This window comes from Patagioenas fasciata, chromosome 5 (assembly GCF_037038585.1).
Source record: "Patagioenas fasciata isolate bPatFas1 chromosome 5, bPatFas1.hap1, whole genome shotgun sequence".
In the NCBI taxonomy this organism is placed as follows: Eukaryota; Metazoa; Chordata; class Aves; order Columbiformes; family Columbidae; genus Patagioenas; species Patagioenas fasciata.
Genome location: NC_092524.1, coordinates 30,653,567 through 30,668,937, shown reverse-complemented (window position 1 = coordinate 30,668,937; position 15,371 = coordinate 30,653,567). Strand labels below are relative to the sequence as shown.

The window sequence follows — 15,371 nt, the reverse complement described above, 5'->3', positions numbered from 1 at the left end:
ATTTCCAGAAAAGATGGTTTGCGTTCGAAGTGGGATTCTGAGCAGGCACAAGTGCTTGCAGGATTAGGATCTTAAGGCTTGACTGGTCAGAAACCTGCATATATTGACAAAAGCACCTAGAGGCATAACACAGGATGTCTTTTTACTCTCTGTCTGCTCCAGTCATGCCATAATAAGCTGCAGGTAGTGAGCTTAAAATGTCAGTTGCTAACCTTTGTTAGGCTTTAGTTTTGATACACAGGTGCCATAGAGAAATCCACACTTGTTGCTATGTCAAAAAATCACAAGGTTCCAGGAAGCGGGGCTTTCGGAAAGATGCTTATTTTGTGAGATTTACAATAAAATTGCAAGAGTTGGTAATGTTGCAATTATTTTAAAAATAAAAGTAATTGAAGTCCGTGGGAGCTAGGAATATGAATTCATAGCTTTTGACCTCAGACATGGACTGCAACACCAGAGGTGGCACATAAGAAAAGGATTCTAGTAGTAAATGTGAATGTTGCTGAATAACAATGCCCTGTTGCTAAGGGTGAGGAGAAATTCATGAAGGAAACCAGAGCTGCTTCTGCAAAAATGAAATCCCTCCTCTATGAAGATTTACACGTGTGCTTAGTTTTATCCAGACTGGGATCAATTCTAGTGAGTGGAACTACTCACACTGGACATGGAGTTAAAAACATGCTCCAGCCTGTACAAGGCCAGGAACTGGCATTGCACAGAAAAAAAAAAAAAAAAAAAAAAGTAGTTGATAGTTCTTAAATTTCTGCTATTCAACAGTAAAATATCAGAGTCATCACATTTGGAAGAAACATGCTTACATTTGAGAAAAAGCTGAGGAATGTCTTTGAAAACAAGGCACAGCTGAGATGTTTGCTTGGGAAACGCTGTTTGAATGCAACTAGCATTGTTCCTCTTTTGTTGAAAGCTGAGCACAGCATAATGTGATTTGTGATTACAATTCTTTGTGTCTGTGAAGTGACTGAAGAGACAGGCTAACTCTGAAACATTAGTAGACTTCTAGATTCAGCGAAAAGAAATTGAGACAGGGAACAGATAGTTCTGATTTTCTGACTAAAGCATACTACCTTTCTAGTTAATTTTTAAGCAAGATGAAATGTCACAGAGTTTCTTCAGTTCAACCTAAGGAGAAGGATATTACCAGTGATTTTTAAAGAAACTTTTTCTATAGTTTTAGTAACACAAACACGTGCTCTTTTTTTCTTTCATCCTATTGGTACAAAAGTAAAACAAGCAGGAATCACCAGCTTCCTCTGGGTATTGCAGTACAAGTCTTACCATACACCTATTTCATCATTAGAAGGGCCTGGTTTTCCAGTTCTAATATCAAACTTATGAAAGGTTAATGCAAAACCCTTGCACTGACTCTACAACTACTAGAGCTTTAGCTTGGGTGAAACTGGAATGGTTGGTGCTAATCTGCTTGGCTTCTGTTCTCCTAGTCCTATCCTCTAGTAAATACCAAATAACTTTAAATGAAGAGAAATAAATTTCTGCTCTTCGTCCAGAGGCATGTGTGGAAGCAACTGGTAAACCTGCTGCTCCATGACATGCCTCCTGATGTTGCTTTTGCTCATGGTGTCCAAAACAAGGTCTCCCACACAGCTGTCAAGCTGTTAATCTGCTGGCTGGTCATTCGCTTCTTCTGTCGAAGCTCATTAAAGGTGTGTGGCTTGTGGTGTTTGTGCTCCTCACTGTGCTCAACCACCCCACCAGTTACCGCTGTTCCTTCTGTGGTGCCACTATTGTCTTCTCACTATTGCTGGCAGATTGCCTTTACTTCAGAACAAAGCTTGTCTTTTACAGTAGGTTTCTGTAGGGCCCATCTCCATAGGGCAGCACCTTGACTGAGGTCAGTTAATGGCAACCAAGGGCAACAGGATTTTCAGCTTCAGTCCAGAGGTGGTGAGTTCTTCCTTGCTAGAAAGGACAATGTACCATGAATAAATTATATCATTTTTCTTTGGCATTTGCGGCATTTGCTCTTGAATGTGTTCTTAAAGTAGTCTTCTGAAGGCTGCTGTAAATAATGAGAGAGAACAGATGCCTCAATAAATTAAATGCCATATTTTTAAGCATTATGTAATGAAATATCTGAAAAATGTTTTTCTCTGTTGCAGAAATCTTCTGTGCTTTTCTAAGAAGCAGCATCTTGCAAACAATCTTGTAATCCTCCCAGAGGGCTCCAAGCACAAGGAACATTTTAAAAGTGATTCTAAACAAAATTATTTTTCTAGTCAATAATATCATGATAAAAAAGAGCGTGTAAAAGACACAAAGCAATGGAGCAGAAGTGCTACACGAGCCCTCTCAGTGTGATATTAAAACGTTTCCTTGAACTTGTTCTCCTTACATGCAAAGCTCTTCTCATGACCTGTGGCCAGGCAGGGAGCATGAGGCATCTCTCCAGCCAGCTGTGGTGACATGATGAGGGCAGCCGTGGTCCCATCACCTGATCTGCTCAGTGCTGCCCACGCACTGTATGACGGAGGCAGGAAGGTGCTCTGTGCCTCTGAAACCCCAACATGTTGAGACCACCCTGCAGCCACAACCCAGGGTGGTTGCTTGTTCAGCTTGGTTTTGCTGTTTTTTAATTTATTTCTTAGAGAAACCGATCTGAGAAAGGATTTCATTTTTTTCAGATACTGACATGCCAGAGCTGACCTGCTCTCCTGGTACTAGAGGGAGCTCCAAACTGGAAGTTGTGGCAGGCAGTATGAGCAACTGAGGCCAGCTCAGAGACCAGGTGAGTTAGTCAGGGATCAGCGTCACGCTCATGCAGATTCACAGCTTCCAGACAGCTTAGAGCAGGGGTTGGACCTGTTCGTGTGTATCTTCAAAAATAGTGGGGACAGACATTTTGCTCCACACCTTCGTTGCCACTTTTCTGAGCAGTTTTCAGGCCAAGTGAAGAGCAGGGAGCACATTTTCCCACAAACTTTGAAACCCTGTGGAAGAAGAGCATTGTCTTCTTCTGTAACAGCTGTCTACCCTTCTACCTCCAAAGGACCATGGCACTGCTTTCCAGTTAGGCTAACAGCTATCATTCTAGCCTCACAGGATGTTGATTCAGCAGCATCATGATGCCTTTTTCCACCTGTTGACTTAGAACAGCGAACAACAGGTACTCAGAAAGGGAGAGAGAGTGAAGGAGGAAAGATAAACAGCTTTGGTCTAGTCCGGAATAAAAATAACTATAATATATGAGCAAATAGAAGGGTAGGGGGCAAGAGAAGAAAAGCAGCTGCCATGCAGTATATATTGAGGGCATTTTACATTTAATTTTTCTCCAACTAGGCAAATGACTGCAAGCTTAATAATTTCATTACTAACTTCTTAATTAGATATTAATTTTCCATGGAAAAATACACAAAGGATTCCTTGCGGGCCACATGATGGTCTCCAAAGCTCAATGTACAGCATGTCAGGTGATGAACCTCAACTGCAGGTAGTTGGTTTTGATGACTTGTTTTCCCCCAGTAAGCTTTGTCCCTTCCTCTCTCTCCTTTATTGCCACAGCTACAAGGGATGAGCAAAATGAGTTTCTGGGAATTGTTTCCTGGGTCTTTTTATCGGACTCCTTGTACCTGACTTAAAATATTTCAATTACAGCCAGAGATTACACATGATATTTTCTTCATGTGTTCCTGTCAAAAAGTCATGTAGACATCTACACTTCCGTGCTGGTTTGATTGAAATGGAGTTAATTTTCTTCATGCAGTTACATACTCTTCTTTTTCACAGCAAGCATGGTCATTGTTTGGATTTTGTTTGAGAATACTAAGATAACACCCTGGGACAGAATTAATGTTTTTTTCAAGTAACTTTCCAGTGGTTTTGAGTTGGAATGAAAAGAATGTAAGAACTTACTGTTATCTTAGCCATTGTCTGGGAGACCAAGGTCTTCCTGGGCTCTCTATCTGCAGGTGTGAGGCAGCTGGGAAGCGGAGCATAGATGGGGCAGACCTTGACTGACGTCCAGGCTGATCAGTGAGAATATTCCATGTCATTAGCGTCATGCTTTATATTTAACGAGAGTCAGGTTTTCTGGAGGGGGAGACCCATTCCGATTCCACTCTCTTTCAGTTGAGTTCCACTGGGAAGTTCCTTTAGTTTGGCCTAAACTGCCAGTTTTCAGTTGGCCTCTGGGTGTTTCTGCCTTTTGGCCTTTTTGCCTTTGTGGCCTTTTTGCTCTCTCTCCCCAGGATCAGCTGTTTGGGACCAGGGTGCTCTTCCCAGGACTGGCTGCTTGGCACGGACGGAGTTCGTGAAGAATTGCATTGAGTATCACTTAATTTTATATTTTATTTTCATTTTATATAGGAGTAGTAGTAGTAGATTAGTGTTGTTTTGTTATTGTATTAAACTGTTTTTATCTCAATCCACAAGTTTTCTCCCTTCTCTTTCAATTTTCTCCCCTACTTGGGAGGCCAGGGGTAGGAAGTGAACAAGTGGATACCATGGTTTTGATTGCTAGCTGGGGTTAAACCACAACAGGTTTATAATGCATCTAGGGAGAATATGCTTAAATCACAGATGCCGACTGACCTTTAAAAGAAGAAAAATATACATGCATGAATGCCATTCAGCTGGCCATCAGGAAATCGTGCTGATAAAGAGAAACTATGGGGAGTATGGATAATATGTGTAGTATAGAAAGCACAGCCAAAGATAGGAAGATGCTGCTTATAAAAGGTTTGTGTCCACCAGGAATGGATAATTTCTGTCATACCACAAAATGTGAACGGAGGTACTTGGAAAACCCAAGCACAGCTACACTGTGGGTTTTTTTTCTGAATTAGAAGAATGTGCCCTAAACTGAAAGAAAAAAATTGCAAATTCATTTAAATTTTGGCTCAGCTATTATAACATGTGAACTAGTCCTCTCATGTTTCACTCCTGAATTTCAAGGGGCCAACAAAATCCATGCCCTCCTTTAAAACTATTTTTAGCATAATTAGCAAAGTGCGTACATGCGTCCATTGAGCTGTCAAACCAAGGCCACGTACTGACTCACCTGGTGCCTGAGGCATGTCTGCATCCGGTGTGCGGTGAGGTGTGCTTTAGAGCTGGCTGTGAGGTGGTACATGTGATCAATAGAAAAATAATCCAGGCTGGCTGATATAAGTCTGGAGGAATGGCTGCGGGACTTGCCACAGCCTTGGGCAGCACGTGCTGTGAGCAGGATCCTCACCAGAGCCTCCTCGGTGCTTGGGTGCCATGGGAGCAGACAAGCTGCCAGGGCACCGCTGGGGCTGGCAGCTCCCCGAGAGCAATGCCGCAACCCCAGCTACTTCTGTTCCAGCATCTCAGCCAGGACAGCACTACGTGTGAACAGTAATCCCCACTAGCTGTGGCCAGGCCCCCACACACGCGTGTTAGCCAGCTCATGAAAGGAGGTAAATTGTGTTTTAAATTTTTACCAGAAGCATTTTTCAGTAGCAGGAGATCAGAATGCCATGTGTAGCTGCCGACTGTGTTGTGCTTCCTGCTGCCTACGTGGAGGCTGTTAGGGAGGACATAGAGCAGGTACTGAGCCAAAACTCAGCCAGGGCACTGTCTGGGTCTTGTGAACTCCCCACCATCGCAGCTTTGGCTGGTCAGATAAGCTGTGACATATTACCCAGGCTAATCCACGAGGGTTTCTTTAAGCTTAGATCTGAGTCCAGTCAAATTTACATGCAGGACCAAATGGTCTGACAGTCTCAAAAGACCACAGTGGAACTGCAGTCTTGCGTGAACTCTGTCTTTTTAAGAGAGTAGCTGGCTGGGACTTCAGATGTGGGTAGAGACAAGAACAGCAGCATGCAGATAGGAGAGGGCTGTCTCTCAGTGACTGGCCAGGTGCCAGGGCCAGCAGGCACACAGAGATTTGATGTTGGATACAGAGGTCCCTACTTACAACGGGAGGCCAGAGCTGAAAACCACATGATAGGAAAGCATTTGACTGACCTAGTACTTAAATAAGGGATGCCAAATCCTTGTTCCCTTTCGTAGGAGTTATTTGTGTTCCATTGTTCTCCTTAATTACTGCTCTCTGGAAATATGAAACACGGGATGAACCTACTATTGAACTCTGCTAGGAATGATAAAGGTTTCCCTTAGAGCAGTCACTTTATACCTTTCCCAGTGTCATGGTTTAACCCCAGCTGGCAACTAAGCACCACACAGCCGCTTGCTCCTTCCCTGCGGTAGGATGGGGGAAAGAATCAGAAGGGTAAAAGTGAGAAAACTCCTGGGTTGAGATAAAGATGGTTTAATAGGTAAAGCAGAAGCTGCATGCACAAGCAAACCAAAACAAGGGATTCATTCACCATTTCCCATGGGCAGATGGGTGTTCAGCCACCTCCAGGACAGCAGGGCTCCGTCACGTGTAATGGTTACTTGGGAAGACAAACGCCATCACTCCGAATGTCCCCCCATTCCTTCCTCTTCCCCCAGCCTTATATACTGAGCATGATGTTATATGGTATGCGATATCCCTTTGGTCAGCTGGGGTCAGCTGTCCCAGCTGTGTCCCCCGCCCTGCCTTCCTGTGCACCCCCAGCCTGCTCACTGGTGGGGTGGTGTGAGCAGTAGAAAAGGCCTTGACTCTGTGTAAGCACTGCTCAGCAATAACGAAAACATCTCTGTATTATCAACATTGTTTTCAGCACAAATCCAGAACATCAGTCCATGCTAGTTACTCCTAAGAAAATGAACGCTATCCCAGGCAAATCCAGCATGCCCAGTTTGGGGCCTATAAACATTTTGCAGTGAAGGTGCAGACACCAGCACACATCAGCCTGTTGGCAGCAAGTTTAGGGCGTTTCTGAAAGGTAGTTGAGAGCAGCTGCATTTCACAAACCTCTTAAAAGTACTTGCAAGGGCTCATTGAGCAGAAGTTGAAAGCTGCTGCCTTACTGCCCAAAGATCACCCCAGGGCCTGTGTCCTGTGGAAAGGTTGGGCCAGGTTACATTATGTTGGGCCAGGATAGGTTAGAGCAAGCTCCTTATCCTTACAGACACAGAAAGGGATCATGAGATATGTTTTCCAGCATGTGTCTAAGCAACTAATAGTCCTTCACTTGTCCTCCCGCTGACAGCATAAGCAAGAGCATACAAACCACACCGTTTTCACTCCACGGTTGTTCTGCATGGAAAGCAGGGGGCTATTATTTTCCAGGTCTGCCTTGAGGCTCGTGGAAGAAAGAGGTCTTGCAGCTTCCTGCAGGGCTGAACATCACATGGGAGTGATGCCTCTGCATCATCACTTGGCTGATGTCTCTCTGGGTGTTCTTACGTGTTTAGGCCAGCTCTGCGCAGTCTGCATGTATGGCACTCGGCACGCAGGCTGGCCCTGGTCCAGGGACCTGAGAGAAGCATGCAAACCCCTCTTGTGCTGAGCGATGCATTCCCCGTTGCCTGCTGTCCAACCTCCCCCTCCTTCCTCAGGAGTATGTAGGTCACTGTTGACATTGTTTTCCTCTGAGCTCTGTCTGCTCCTGTTTTACCACTTTGTTCACAATTAGCCCTGACTTTTGTAATTGACCTAAATAAGCCTGTTTCATTCTCCTTCATCCCATGCCTTATGTTTCCAGAGAGCAGTAGTTAAGAAGAACAATGCAGCATGAATATCTTGTGCAATCCCAAAGCAGACAGTGCCCTGGCTGGAGTTAGTCTTGCTCTTGGTGATCATCAGCAAGCTGACAGTGTAAATCAGAACTCAGCCCACTTTGGCTTTTGCCCTGAGAAGAAGACAGCATGACACATCTTACAACTTGAATGTGCTGTACAGTTGTCTGGCCTCCACAGATGCCTTTTGTTATTACTACTATTAACAAAATTAAAGAACTATAGCAAAATTGTAAGCAAGCAAGCAAGCGAAAATGAAAGTTCATCTGATGACGAGTGATGTCAAAGCATTGTATTACAAGCCATTAAATCCACACGTTTATATCAGTTTTTGCAGCTGCTCACTATGTCTTCTGCAATCACACCTCCCACGTTGATGATGTTCTAAATTTCCTCTCATGTCATGCCCCTGCCCTCCCTGTTAGGGCTCAAGTACGAATGTTTGGAAAATCAAATGCAATGGAGCATGCAAGTTATCTCTTTCTCTCACGTCGTTGAGCAACACTCATCTGGCCAGGTTTCAGGCACTGCCTTTTGCCTCAGTTTCCCCATCTGTTCTCATGAAGTCCTGCCTGGAAGGTGACATCTCATCAATGTTCTGTTTATTTACTGTGGTTTTTGCCTTTCACATCCTCAAAACCTTGGAAGAGAACTTTTTCCAAAACTTCCTGCTGGGTCCCAGATCCTCCTGCAGAGATGTTCTGCTGCTTCCCACTGGGATGCCCACCTCTGTATCCCTCTCCTGCAGGCAGGGTTATGTTGGGGTCCACAGGTCGGGTTCAGACAAAGGTCAGTATGGAGGCCCCCAGAGGTTGGTACAGAGCCTGCAGGGGAGGATTTAGCACCGTGGTATCCCTGAGTGCCCAGCTCCATCCTCTCACCTCAGAGATGCTAGAATGAGGCACAGGGGCTAAAATGCAAACAACATTTCATGTTATTTGGAAACCAAATACCAGAAATGCTGACATGGCATCTATCTCTATTTTTCCAGACCTATTGCTGGTACCCTGCCCAGCCCCTACCTAGAAGTACACAGTCAACGTCGGTCCCTTTGCTTGTGCTTGGTCCTCTGGAGATATTCTCTTGAGAGGACTTTTGTAGGTGTCTGAGGCAAAGCTCCACTCTGTCCCAGAGGAGGCTCTGGCCAGAAAGCAGAGAGACAGCATGGAGGTAGGCACAAATAAAAGCTGTGGCGCTTGGCTGTGAAGCTGGGGTTTTCCAATAAGCCTAAATTTGGTACTCAACTCCAACTGAATTTCCTTGAGAAGTAGGGCAATAAATTACCATAAACCCCCTTTAAAATCCCCATCAGTTCAACCCCTGGCTTCTTGACACAGACTTTGAGAGCCAGGTTTCCCCCTTCCTCTGTAACATACCTTGGCTTGCAGAATTCACCATGGCGAATGAAATTTGACCTTTCCACTACCCATGGCAACCATAGTTCAATTAAATAGGACAAACTTTGTACAGCAGTTGCCCTCAGGACATGGTATACTAAATATGATACAAGCAGAAGAGTGAAACAGAAAACTCATGAAACAATCCTGTGAAAAGAGAGTTGGCAAGTGGGTGCCCTTCAGGACAAGGACACACAAACACACACGCTCTCTCCTTCCTTTAGGCCAGTGCACTTTACAGAGATGTCAACAAATGGAAAGGACTGGGATTAAAGGCAACATTTGCATGCTTGTAAGTCTATCTGAAGAGCAGTCAAGTGCACATTTAACTTGTATGTATGGATGCGTTTGTTCCCATTGCTAATGTGCAAATACTGTCCTGAGTACGGATGCTTTCTTAAAGCAGTGCCAATGTGGGCAGAAAACAAATATCAAATACAAGAAAACACAGCCAATTAGTCATCTGGCAAGAGGACTGACCGAAAGAGAGGGAAATATAAAAAAGTATAGCCAGATCTTAAGTTCATAGGAGAAATTATTCTCATGTCATGGTGATGAGTGTAGCATCAAAAAACCTCGAAAGATAAGAGAATGCAAGATAGCGGTGTGGCCTGCACTAGTATGTTCACGATCAGTGAAGCAAGGTATAACAGCCCTGCAGACAGAGAAGGAAATCAAAGTGGAAGAGAAATTCTTCTTCTGGATAGACTCAAGGTGGTGAAAAATAGAGAACACATTGAATACATATGAAAGATACAGCAAACCCAAAATATTATTTCTAGAATGACTGGAATTAGGAAGGCTAGAAGGCTGGTAGCAACAGCCTAGAAACGTTGCCCAGGGAGGTGGCACCATCTCCATACCTTGAGGTTTCTAAGTCTTGGTTGAAGAAAGGCCTGAGCAACCTGGTTTGATCTCATGGCTGACCCTGTCTGGAGCAGGGGGCTGGACTACAGATCTCCAGCAGTCCTGTCCCACCTGAATTTTCCTATGATCCTACGAGGGCCTGCAATTTGCCATACACATAAGGCAACTACTGACATCGCCATGACAACAAACTGGGTTTATGCTGGTGTTGCAGCTTCCTGCAAAGAGGAGAGTACACACTTGAGAGAAATGTTCACAAAAAGACAGCGAGATTTATAGCACTAGACTCATTCGAGCTTTGCTTTCAAGCTGATGAAAGAATTAATAGGTTATCAACTTGTTACACAGTTCATTTCTGCTTCTGCCTCAATTTTCAAGATAGAGGGGAGAAAATGACATGCAATCTTGCAAAAAGAAGATAATTACATCCTCCCCCTTGGGGAGACAACTAAAATCGCTTCAGCTAATGCGCCCAGTGCCGGGGGGGAAGGCAGCCAGTCAGCAGCTCAGGCCGGCTGTGTGTGGCTCATCACAGCCAACCTAACGCTGTAAAACATACTCCTTCAGTATTCGCCCCATCATCCTCCTAAGTAAAAGCACATGAAGCAAAATGCTGCCAATGCTTTGCTCAAATACTGCAAATGAAATTGCAACTGCGATAATTACAAGCTGAAAACAGGCAAATTCTAAGCAGGGGCTCTCCTGCAGCACAATGTCCCCATTGGGGAGCCCACTGCCCACGTGGGTTCATGACTCATGGGAGGAACACTGACCTGTGCTGACCTGTGGGCTCCTGGGTCAGTGGGCAGAAGATGGGGACACGTGAGCTGCCACCACAGCTTCTGCCCTGGCTAACACCCCTTGGGGAGCTCAGAGAGCGCTTGGTTTCCTGCACACTCTCGACTTGCACTGCCTGCCTCCCAGCCAGAGCCAAGGATCTGGACTCATGGGACCCACCTTCAGCCAGGAATAACTTCTGACTTGATGCAATTTTAGTAGGTCACGGAAGCTGCTGGCTTTTCCCTTTGGCAGCTGTACCTCTCTTTCCCACCCTATGAAAATCAAGTTTTCTTTCAAACATGAATGTGCCCCTTGTAAGCTGATCTGCAATATAATTATTTTCTCCCTTGCTCAGCAAAGTTTGTGAAACTGAACATTTTCCCCGTCAAAGCCAGACAATGAGGCCTTGTCTACACTGCAGCACGGTAGTAAACAATTCCCACTGTGGCTGCCATCAGTTCAGCTCGCCTGGTGGGAGACGTTTATTAAAATTTCTTCCTGGAGACTAAGCCTCCCAGTTCAAGTCGATTGCCCCATATGTCAGAGCCACAAAACATTTGTGGGGTAAGATTCTGCAGGAAGACTTCTGGCGCTTTTTTTGCCATAGACATCCAAAAGCTGAGGAAGCAAATTGAAACCTTCGCAAAGCGGTCAGAAGCTGAAAGTCTGCTTGAGCCATTTTTTAAAACCAAAGAGTCATTGTAACCCAGAAGTGAGAGCACGGGTTAAGGAGCCAGAGTTAATCATTACTGTTGCAAAAGATTTGCAGGCACCTCATTTTTCTATCACGCTTTTGCAGCCAGTTACCTTAACACAAGTTAAACAAGATCACATCAGATCTAAATCATTAAAGAAAAAAAGCATCTAGGTAAACAAAACAGGAGAATTCTATCTTCTGTGTTATCCATCTCATACATGGAAATGTTCACGTTTGAACTTTGCTGAAGGTTGGCCCATCCACATTTATCCAGCCCCATAACCTGTCCCAGGCCCTCAGAAAGGGCCTACAGGCCATCGGCAGGCTGCACCACCATCTCCCACATGCCCCAAACCCAGCGAAGCCCGGCCAAGCCAGCAGCTACGCCTCACCCTGCATGTGAGGGACATGTTCTGCAGGGGCTCCCACCAGCCTCCACCCGCCCCAGTGTCTCACTCCTGCACAGAGCTGCCTGGGCCTGCTCTGGGACCGTGTCTGGGCCCTGCTGCCTTTACAAGGTTGAGCATAGAAAACATGGCTCCAGCCGGGCCCCAAAGGGACACTAATGGTTTATGGAATCACATTTTTCTCCAGCTGCATAACATTGTTTTATAGTAAAGTCCAGGTCTAGCACGTCTCAGAAATAAGACATAGCATTAGCTAACACATTTTCAAAGCTCAGCACTGCCAGTGCCTCAGGCTCGGGCATGGACAAAGCTGTGTAACAGAGAGCTGTGCCCCCATGGGGAGCGGGCCGAGGGCTCATGGCTGGGATGGCATAGCTTCATCCATGCTAAGCAACCAGCATCTCCTGTGGGAAAAGACATATTTAGCTGCCATTCACCCAAACAGCTCTAGGCTTCATTTGATATCAAAAAAAATCAGACACCTGGTCACCACTGGGTTTTTCCTTCAGGAGAAAAGCAACTCAGCAAGGAATTCCAGAATCCCTTCAATAATTTTATCATTGTTTTAGGACACCTCAGGGTAAAAGATGTCATGTGAATAAAGGAGCACAACCAGCAAGCCCTCAGCCATGCAGAGGGCAGAGTGAGCCAGAGGGAAGCAGAAGGGAACAGAAGACTTGCCCCAGTACTGCTGCCCAGCCAAGCCCAGATGTCCAAAAACGTCCGCATTTACCGTTTGTTCCTGTATAACAAAACAAACATATAATGACCAGAGGGGTGTAAGATGTGCATTTGCTGGTTGCAGGATAACACATGAGAGGCAGCACTCGAAGGAAACCAGGATATAGCTAGATAGATATAGAATACATAGGAGGCTGGTGCTGTGGATCCACTGTTTGCAACTTAGTGGATGGCTGGAGCTCCACTCACTGGGACCAGCAGGACTCTGCTGTAGCACTGTCACACTGGGAGGCTGCCCCAGTCTTGCTCTCAGAGGAGGAGAAAGCCCAACATTTGCTTAGCACTTGACTTCAAGCCAGAAGGTGAGTGTAGCCACAGGCCTGGGCTTTGAGGCACTGTTGTGTGTACCATAGCAGGCTGGGTTTGAGCCTCTTGTCTTTATGCAAAGGATGGGGACTCAGAGATCCAGGCCCATGCAGGCAGAAGGAGTGGTGGAGGAAGGGAAGAGGACCACCTGTCCCTCATGCCAAGTGCAGCTTGTGCAGCTCCTGCAAGGAGCCTGTCACTCAGGACACTGCAGAGGCAGTGAGGGACAGGTTGTGTGAGAACTGGTGTTGACTTCCCCCATTTCTTCTGCCAAACTACCCTGTCACCTCCAGCACAGGCCCACCATTCTCGTCTTACTGCTGTGGGAAATCGTGGCCAGGAGTTCAACAGGAAGCTACAGCAACATGTACTGCTGCAACACCGTTTCTCAGCCCTCTGAAGGAACAGCTGTTACTGTCCTGCAAATGGACTTCTTGTTAATTGGAACAACCATGTAGCTACAAACTGAAAACTACTTGATTGTATTTTCATGCTGCAGAAGGCCCAGTGGAAGGGCAGGGGTCATCAGACGCCCAGTCCCCAGGGCTTGGAAACACGTGGTGCTATTCCAGAAATCAGCGAACTTTTGTCATCCATTCATCTTCCCATTTAGTTTTTTATGTAGATTGGATCCAGTACAGTTTAAAAATAAACTCTTTTTTTTAGGCTAGTTGGTGATAATATAGGCATAATTTTACATTTTTTTTCTAATAACAGTCACATATGACTAGATACCAAAGTCTGGGAATCCAAGGGGCATTTTCAGGTCCTTTGACACACCTCAGCAGTGTGAAGTATTGTGAAGTATTTTTTTATCCTTGCAGGGCTCAGGAGCCTCAGCTGTACTTGGAGCCCAAAGCCTACAGACCTTGCAGAGCTTTGTGCCATTACAGCCCCATGCACTGGAGGAACAAGGGCAGTCATACACCTCATGGCTTTTGCTGCGTGGCCGCAGGCACATCCCTATCCCAGCAGGCCCTCAAGCCCTGGGTTTCGCCAGAGGAGCAGCTTGGGAAGAGCTGAGGAGCCAGGCAAGTTGTTTCTTACTGCTGTTGTCCAAGGAGTTAATCAAAACATAAGCTGTATGCCATTTTTAGTGGCTTATGTTTGTGTAGCCTTTTTTAGCTGCTATTTAATTGCTTGGTTTTAGCCCCCAAGGCACCGCATGCCACAGAGCTTGCAAGGGGCACCTGTGTTGGAGGGGGGAACTACAGGGGTGCCGAGGCATGTGGGGAGGCAGGAGCCCCGCAGTGCAGTCCCTTGGCCCTGCCAGCCGCCAGAGAGAAGTCAAAAAACACCCAGAAAGGCCCACCTCCTCCTCCTTGGAGGTGGTCCCAGCTGGTCCCGGGGGCACCCTGGCATCACACCGAGGAGGTCTCGGCACGTCCCCAGGCTCATGTCGGCAGGGTCCTGGGGTGACCCCGGCATCATGCCGCGGGGTCTCCGCATGGCCCCGGGGTCACGTCAAGACCCCCCTGGTGTGAACCCTGGGAGCCCCCCGAAAGATGCTGGGGTCAACCCCAGGACCCGTCCGGCACGGCCCCGGGATCGTCCTACGTTTCCCCTGGCATGATGCTCAGGTCAACCCTGGGACCACTTAGTTGCAATGCCGAAGACAAGCCCGGGACGCCATCGGGACAATGCCAGAGTCACTCCCTGGGTCATGCCAAGACCTGCCTCTGCACAATGCCGGGGTCAACCCTGTGACCCCCTGGAGAGATTGCCAGCATGACCCTGGGGTCATGCTGACACTGCCTGAGCGCCATGCCAAGGTCAATCCCAAGATGCACCCAGGACCCTGCCAGCATGACCCCAGGATCGTGCCGACATCCCCCCCAGCATGACGCCGAGGTCAACCCTGGGACCGCTCCCTGAGACTCTGCCGAAATAACCCAGGGGTCATGCTGAGAACCCCCTGGCACAATACTAAGGTCAACCCCGGGACTCACCTGGGACCCTGCTGGCATGATACCAGGGTCAATCCCGGGACCCCCTAGAATGATGCCAGGGTCACACACTGGAACCCCCAGGACTCTGCCAGCATGAGCCCCATGCCGATACCCCCCCAGCACAATGCTGGGGTCACCCCAGGACCCCATCAGAACGAACCCAGGGTAATTAATTTAGATTCCATTTGTTGCTAACTGTGGTAAAACTGGTCCCCTGCACCTTTTTGAGTTGCATTTATGGACTCAAATCTTGCCTTAAAACAGTTATTGCAAAGGCTCCGTGTAACTTTTCATGGTCAACTAGTCAACTGAGTTTATTTATACCATTGTCTGTGTTTCCAAAAACACAATGAATATGCTGGAACACAGAGGTTCCCAGCACAGGTCATGGGACTCTCTTGATATAAAGTTCTTTCCATTGCAAGCCCAACCAGATATACCTTACACTTACATTCCTTTCTATTCCAAGAACTTTACCCCTTAAGAATCAGCCAATGGGATAAGGCCTTGCTGAAGGGTTTCATCAGAACCTTTCAAAAATACATTACCTGACTGTATTGCCCATTTTAATCTGTTCTCTCCTGCGAGAGCTGAT

General features: G+C 46.5%; 1 long non-coding RNA gene across 1 annotated transcript; it reads left to right on the top strand.

Moving 5' to 3' along the window:
• The first annotated feature begins 4,098 nt into the window (after positions 1 to 4,098).
• Positions 4,099 to 14,277, top strand: LOC139828000 (uncharacterized). Its single transcript, XR_011739155.1, has 3 exons — positions 4,099 to 4,302; positions 8,624 to 8,802; positions 13,652 to 14,277. It is a non-coding gene; the product is annotated as an uncharacterized lncRNA (long non-coding RNA).
• The last annotated feature ends 1,094 nt before the right edge of the window (positions 14,278 to 15,371 follow it).